The sequence below is a fragment of the Vigna radiata genome, unplaced genomic scaffold (assembly GCF_000741045.1).
Source record: "Vigna radiata var. radiata cultivar VC1973A unplaced genomic scaffold, Vradiata_ver6 scaffold_108, whole genome shotgun sequence".
Classification (NCBI taxonomy): Eukaryota; Viridiplantae; Streptophyta; class Magnoliopsida; order Fabales; family Fabaceae; genus Vigna; species Vigna radiata.
This window is the reverse complement of record NW_014543429.1, coordinates 1270702-1276522: the sequence shown is the minus strand read 5'-3', so window position 1 is coordinate 1276522 and position 5821 is coordinate 1270702. Positions and strand designations below refer to the sequence as shown.

The following is a 5821-nucleotide window of genomic DNA, read 5'->3' as shown; positions in this document are numbered from 1 at the left end:
AAGTTTGACTTGGGTGCATGGTGACTCACGGCCATGTGTTTTTCTTTGGCCAATTGGACTTTTAAATTCCTTTGTTAATTGTCATTTATTCAAGTTAATTGCTAGGATTAAGTTAGGCTTGTTGGTTTCTTTGGTTTTTAATTAATTGAGTTAATAGGTTGAGTTTAATGTGTTTGAGTTAGTGTTGAATTTAATTATTTTTAACTGTGTTTGTTAATCAGTTTGTAACAGTGTTTGATGTTTGAATGTTGTCTAAGGCTTTTAATAGTGTTAGTTTAATTACCATGCTAGCTTAAATTAGTTTGTTTGCACATGTGTCTTTATTGAGTTCTTTGGTTTTTCCAAAACCTTTTCAAACACCCCTCCTTTTTCCGTGTTAGACTCGATTCTTGAACCGCAAAATTGGTCCTTGAGAGAGGACCTAGGAGTCACTTCCTAGTTTATACTGCATTTCTCATATGCAATCAAATTTGTATGGGCCGCGACACCCATCAAATTTTGGCGCCGTTGCTGGGGACCAACGGATCAGTCTTGAGTCTGGTGCCTGTGTTGTGTGACTTGTGTTATGTTGTGTTTGTGATAGTGTCGTTTTGTTGTCTTGTGTTGTTTTCTGTGTTTTAAATTTTTGTGCTATTGTTTCATGATTATAGGGTGTTGTGATTTAGTGCATGACTAGAGGAAATCCTGGATTTCTACCACCCTTTGATCCTGAGATTGATAGGACGTTTCATAGGTTAGTTAGTCATTCTAGGAATTTGTCTTTAAAGTCTGTTTTTGAGTCGATTCCACTTGATACTGTGCATCCTGCTGTTGAATCTGAATCCACTGCTGAGTACTTTGTGCATACTACATCTACTGCATTTGTTGCATCTGTGCCTGATTCAGATTCTGATTCTATTATTTTTCACAACCTCCTCCACCTCGTGAGAGGACTTTAAGGGAGATGGTTGCACCTGATTTCGATATTGAAAGCCTGTGCATCCAATATCCTGATGAGGACGTTCCATTTGTTCTCAAGACTGGATTGATCCATTTGTTGCCCAAGTTCCATGGTCTTGCAGGTGAGAGTCCACATAAGCATTTGAAGGAATTCCACATTGTCTGTTCCACTATGAAACCACATGATGTTCCTGAAGAACACATCTTCTTGAAGGCATTCCCTCATTCATTGGAAAGTGTTGCTAAGGATTGGTTATACGGTTTGGCACCTAGATCCGTCACTAGTTGGGATGATCTGAAGAGGCTATTCTTGGAGAAATTTTTCCCAGCATCCCGGACCACAGCTATCAGAAAAGACATAACTGGGATTAGGCAGCTTGGTGGAGAGAGCTTATATGAGTATTGGGAGAGATTCAAGACACTTTGTGCAAGCTATCCCCACCATCAGATACCTGGCCAACTCCTTATCCAGTATTTCTATGAGGGTTTGAACAACATGGATCGAAGTATGATTGATGTTGCTAGTGGTGGAGCACTTGGAGACACCACACCTACTGAGGCCAGGCAATTGATTGAGAAGATGGCCTTCAACTCCCAACAGTTTAGCGCCAAGAATGATGCCATTATGGTGAGGGGCGTACATGACGTTGATGCCCAGTCTTTATCAGCTGTTGAAAGAAAATTGGAGGGCAAGCTTGACTCTCTTATGCAGATCGTGACACAGTTGGCAACCAACCAGAGACCTACAGTTTCATCCACATCTGTTGCACGACTATGTGCTGTTTGTACTTCTAGTGGCCACTACACAGATGCTTGTCCTACTTTGCAACACTCAGCTGCCTCTGATGCGCCTCAAGCTTATGCTACTAATATATACAACAACAGGCAGCCACAACAGCAAAATCATGACTTGTCCATCAACAGGTACAACCCAGGGTGGAGGAATCACCCTAATCTTAGATGGAACAATGCGCCAAAGGATCAAAGCAGGCGCCACCTTTCCAGAATGGTTGAGCACCTAACAGATATGTGCCTCCACCTATGCAACAACAAAACTAGAGGCAACAGCAACAGCAGCAGCAAGAGGCACCTGCCCAACCTTCTACTTCTTCTGAGCCTTCATTAGAAGAGTTAGTGAGATAGATGACTATGCAGAACCTACAGTTTCAGCAGGAGGCTAGAGCTTCCATACAGAGTCTCACTAACTAGATGGGTCAGATGGCTACTCAGCTTAACCAGGCGCAGTCTCAGAATTATGATAAGTTACCATCCCAGACTGTGCAGAATTCGAAGAATGTGAGTGCCATTACCCTCAGATCGGGGAAGCAGATTGTTGTGCCTTCAGAGCTCGCTTCTACACCTACACCCGTGCCTACCACTTGTCCTAGAGAGGACGACCATGACGGTTCACGCAAGGCATTTGAGGTGGGTGGATTTTCTTCTCCAGCCAGTGGTTCTTCTTTAGGTGGATCTTCTCCCTCTTCCACCACCAACGCTGTCGCGCCTTCTCCATCCGTTGACCGACCTATCCCTCTTCCATTCCCTTCATGGGCACTTCCTAGCAAAAAGATGGAAGAGGTGGATAGGGAATTTCTGGAGACCTTCAGGAAGGTAGAGGTGAACATACCTCTACTCGATGCCATGAAGCAGATACCAAAATATGCCAAATTCTTGAAGCAGTTGTGCACACACAAGAGGGAGATGAAGGGTAATGAACGAATCAGCATGGGGAGGAATGTATCAGCTCTTATTGGTAAGTCGGTCCCGCACATTCCTGAAAAGTGCAAGGACCCAGGTACATTTTGCATTCCTTGTGTGATTGGGAACAATAAATTTGAAAATGCTATGCTTGATCTGGGTGCATCTATAAATGTCATGCCATTGTCTATTTATAAATCTTAGCCTCTTGGTCCATTACAGCCTACGGGTGTGGCCATTCTGTTGGCCAATAGGAGTGTTACCCACCCGATAGGTTACATAGAGGATGTCTTGGTTAGGGTAGGTGAATTGATATTTCCTGCTGATTTCTATGTTTTGGAGATGGAGGACGGTTTCTCTCATGGATACGCCCCCATTATTCTAGGCAGGCCATTTTTGAAAACCGCCCATACCAAGATTGATGTGTATGCTGGAACTTTATCTATGGAATTTGCTGATATTGTTGTTCACTTTAATATTCTTGATGCAATGAAATTTCCAGCTGAGGACCATTCTGTTTTTAGGATTGACATGTTGGATGACATTATTGATAAACATGTTGTTGATGAGTTTAATTCTTTGCATGAGAAAGACCACTCTTTTCTATCTTCTTTACATCCATGCATTGAATCTGGATTTGAACCAGGATTTGAGAATGATGCGGATATTGTTGTGGATTTTGATGAGAATTGTGATGTCCAGGATATTGATGCTATGCGTGATATTGATGATGTTGTTGACATATTTGTGATGGACATTGATTTGGATTGTGATGACATACCTGAGATTGATTCTGTTGTTGATGATAATTTTGTTGATAGGTATGTTATTGATGATCGTATTGTTGACGAGCATGATTTTCATTCCCCCTCTTTCCATGATGAGAACCACTTTGTTTTATCACATTTGAATGTTTGTTCTCCATGCACTGAACATGAATCTGAACCTGTGCTGGATATTATTTCTGTCTGAAATTGATTGATGTTCTGAGGGTATATTTGGGGTTCAACCTGTTACACTGGGATTGGGTGTTATACGTCTACATGTTATTTCGTGGAGCCACATTGTACTAACCATGTTGCAGGAGGTACACATGAATTTGACCAACACACACCCATGGTGATAGACAAAGGTGCGGACAGTTTGAAGATCAATGTGCACCAACTGAACTCACTCATCAACAATCACTACTTCTTAGATCCAGTTGAGGAAGACGTCTCCCTGCTTGATCAAATTTGGACACTGAAGCAGTTCCTCTTCACAATTTCCTTGCTGACTCCAATGGTTGAGAATATCTCCCTAATAGTCCAAAATTGACAATTGCCACCATGATCAGGGGAGTTTTCTTTTCCCTTCTCCTCCCTCCTCACTTTTATTGCACTTTGTCGATATCTTATGACTGTTCTAATTGTTTGATCTGCTGATTGTGACACACTGAGGACATTGTGTCGTTTAAGTGTGGTCTATTAGGGGAGGTTGTTTCTTTGTTTTATGTTTCGGTTTTTATGTAGTTTGTTGTGTCTTGTGTACAGATTTGCATGCTTTTTGTGAATTCTGGACTTTGATTAGGTTGTCAGTTTTCCTTCACTTCATTGATACTCTGATTTGTTGGATTCCTTTCTTTTCTTTGCTTGGAAGATGATCATGAAGTTTGAGAGTTGAATTGATTGTGACCGTATTACCTATGTGAGATTTGAGCCATTTGATGATCTTTCTTGTGTGTGATATGTCTCTTGAATTGCTTGCACATTTGCCTTGGCTTGACTCTGTTGATAACTCTTGATTCATGTGCATGTTTGAAAGTGATAAAGGCATTTTGTTGTTGAGCCTCTCTAGCCAGATGAGCCTACCCTGTTTGGATCCATTGATAACCCTTTTAAACCTATGCTTTTCCCCATATCTTTGTTTTGAAGCTCATACACCAGCCCTAAGTGAAAAACCATGATTACCTTAGCCTTAGAGAATTTTGGAGCTTTGAAATTGTTTTGGGAATAAGTTTGGTCTCCTGGGAGTTTTAGATGACTTGGCTAGTGAGTCCTCTTCTTGTCGTGTTTTTATATATATGTGTGCATCTTGTCTCTTACAAGTTTTGTTCAGAAAAAAAAAGATAAAGAGAAAGGATGAGAAAAAGAAAAAAAAAAGAGCAAAAAAACAATGAAAATGAAAAAAAAATTGTGAATCATGGAGTCAAGAAGATGATGGAATTAGAGGTTGTGGGTGTGTTTGAATGTGTTTACACTTATTTCCCATTTCTCCTCTGTTCCTTATGGTTTGTAGCTTCACCAGTTTCCATTCTGAAAAGTTCATACTCTTGGGTCAAAGAATTCTTTTTGGTTCTCTTGACTTCATCAGTGCCTTCATGAGTAACTTCCAAGACATCCCACATTTCCTTGGCAATTTTGCATTGAGATATCCTTAAAAATTCATCAACTGTTAGTGTAGAGGCAATGATAATTCTACCTTTGACATCATACTGTGCTTTTCTATATTCATCTTGAGAACACTGATGAGTCGTTATTTCTTGAACTATATTTAGTTTATTGCACTTAAATAAACCAGGGATTTGTGTTTAATTTTCTGTTATTTCCCCGTTCTCCGAATTCTGCTTAATTTGGTCGGAAATTCGTAATTGTGCTAATTTAGGTTTTCTAAGCTGATTAAGCGCATTTCTGGTTTCAGGGAAGTTGTGGAAGCATCATCTGGAGCATTGGGATATGGCGTGACACATTCAAAGGCTCAACATTTAGTCATTTAGATTCTAATTAAAGTTGTAATTTCGTTTTCTAGAAGTCCTTAATTAGAATTAGGTGTTTTGGACCCTTTTAGGGGCAATTTTGTAAAAAACCCTTATGTAGGATATATACCTTTTAGGTTAGGGTTTTAAAATTGATTGTGGACCCCATTTGGAAGGCAACTCTCGGTATTTGGCGAGCCTTGGCCGACCACACACTCTTAGGCACCTTTACACACTTCCTTTTTTCATGTTTTGAACTTTTCTCTCTTAGGGTTTCATGTATGAACACTCTCATGGAGAGCTTAACTTGGGTGTCTCGGTTTTGGCCATTTCAATGAGCAAGATGCAGATTTTTTTCTTCTCTTAACTTACTCTTGGTTGTCTTAGCTTATTGGTGGTGAAAAACCATTCATTTCCACTTCCATTTGCTTGTTCTTGATGCTTGGAGTT

The 5821-nt window shown here is 40.4% G+C and overlaps 1 pseudogene; it reads left to right on the top strand.

The window, feature by feature from the left end:
- LOC106754405 overlaps window positions 1-5821 on the top strand; it is a 29143-nt pseudogene that overhangs the window by 6276 nt on the left and 17046 nt on the right.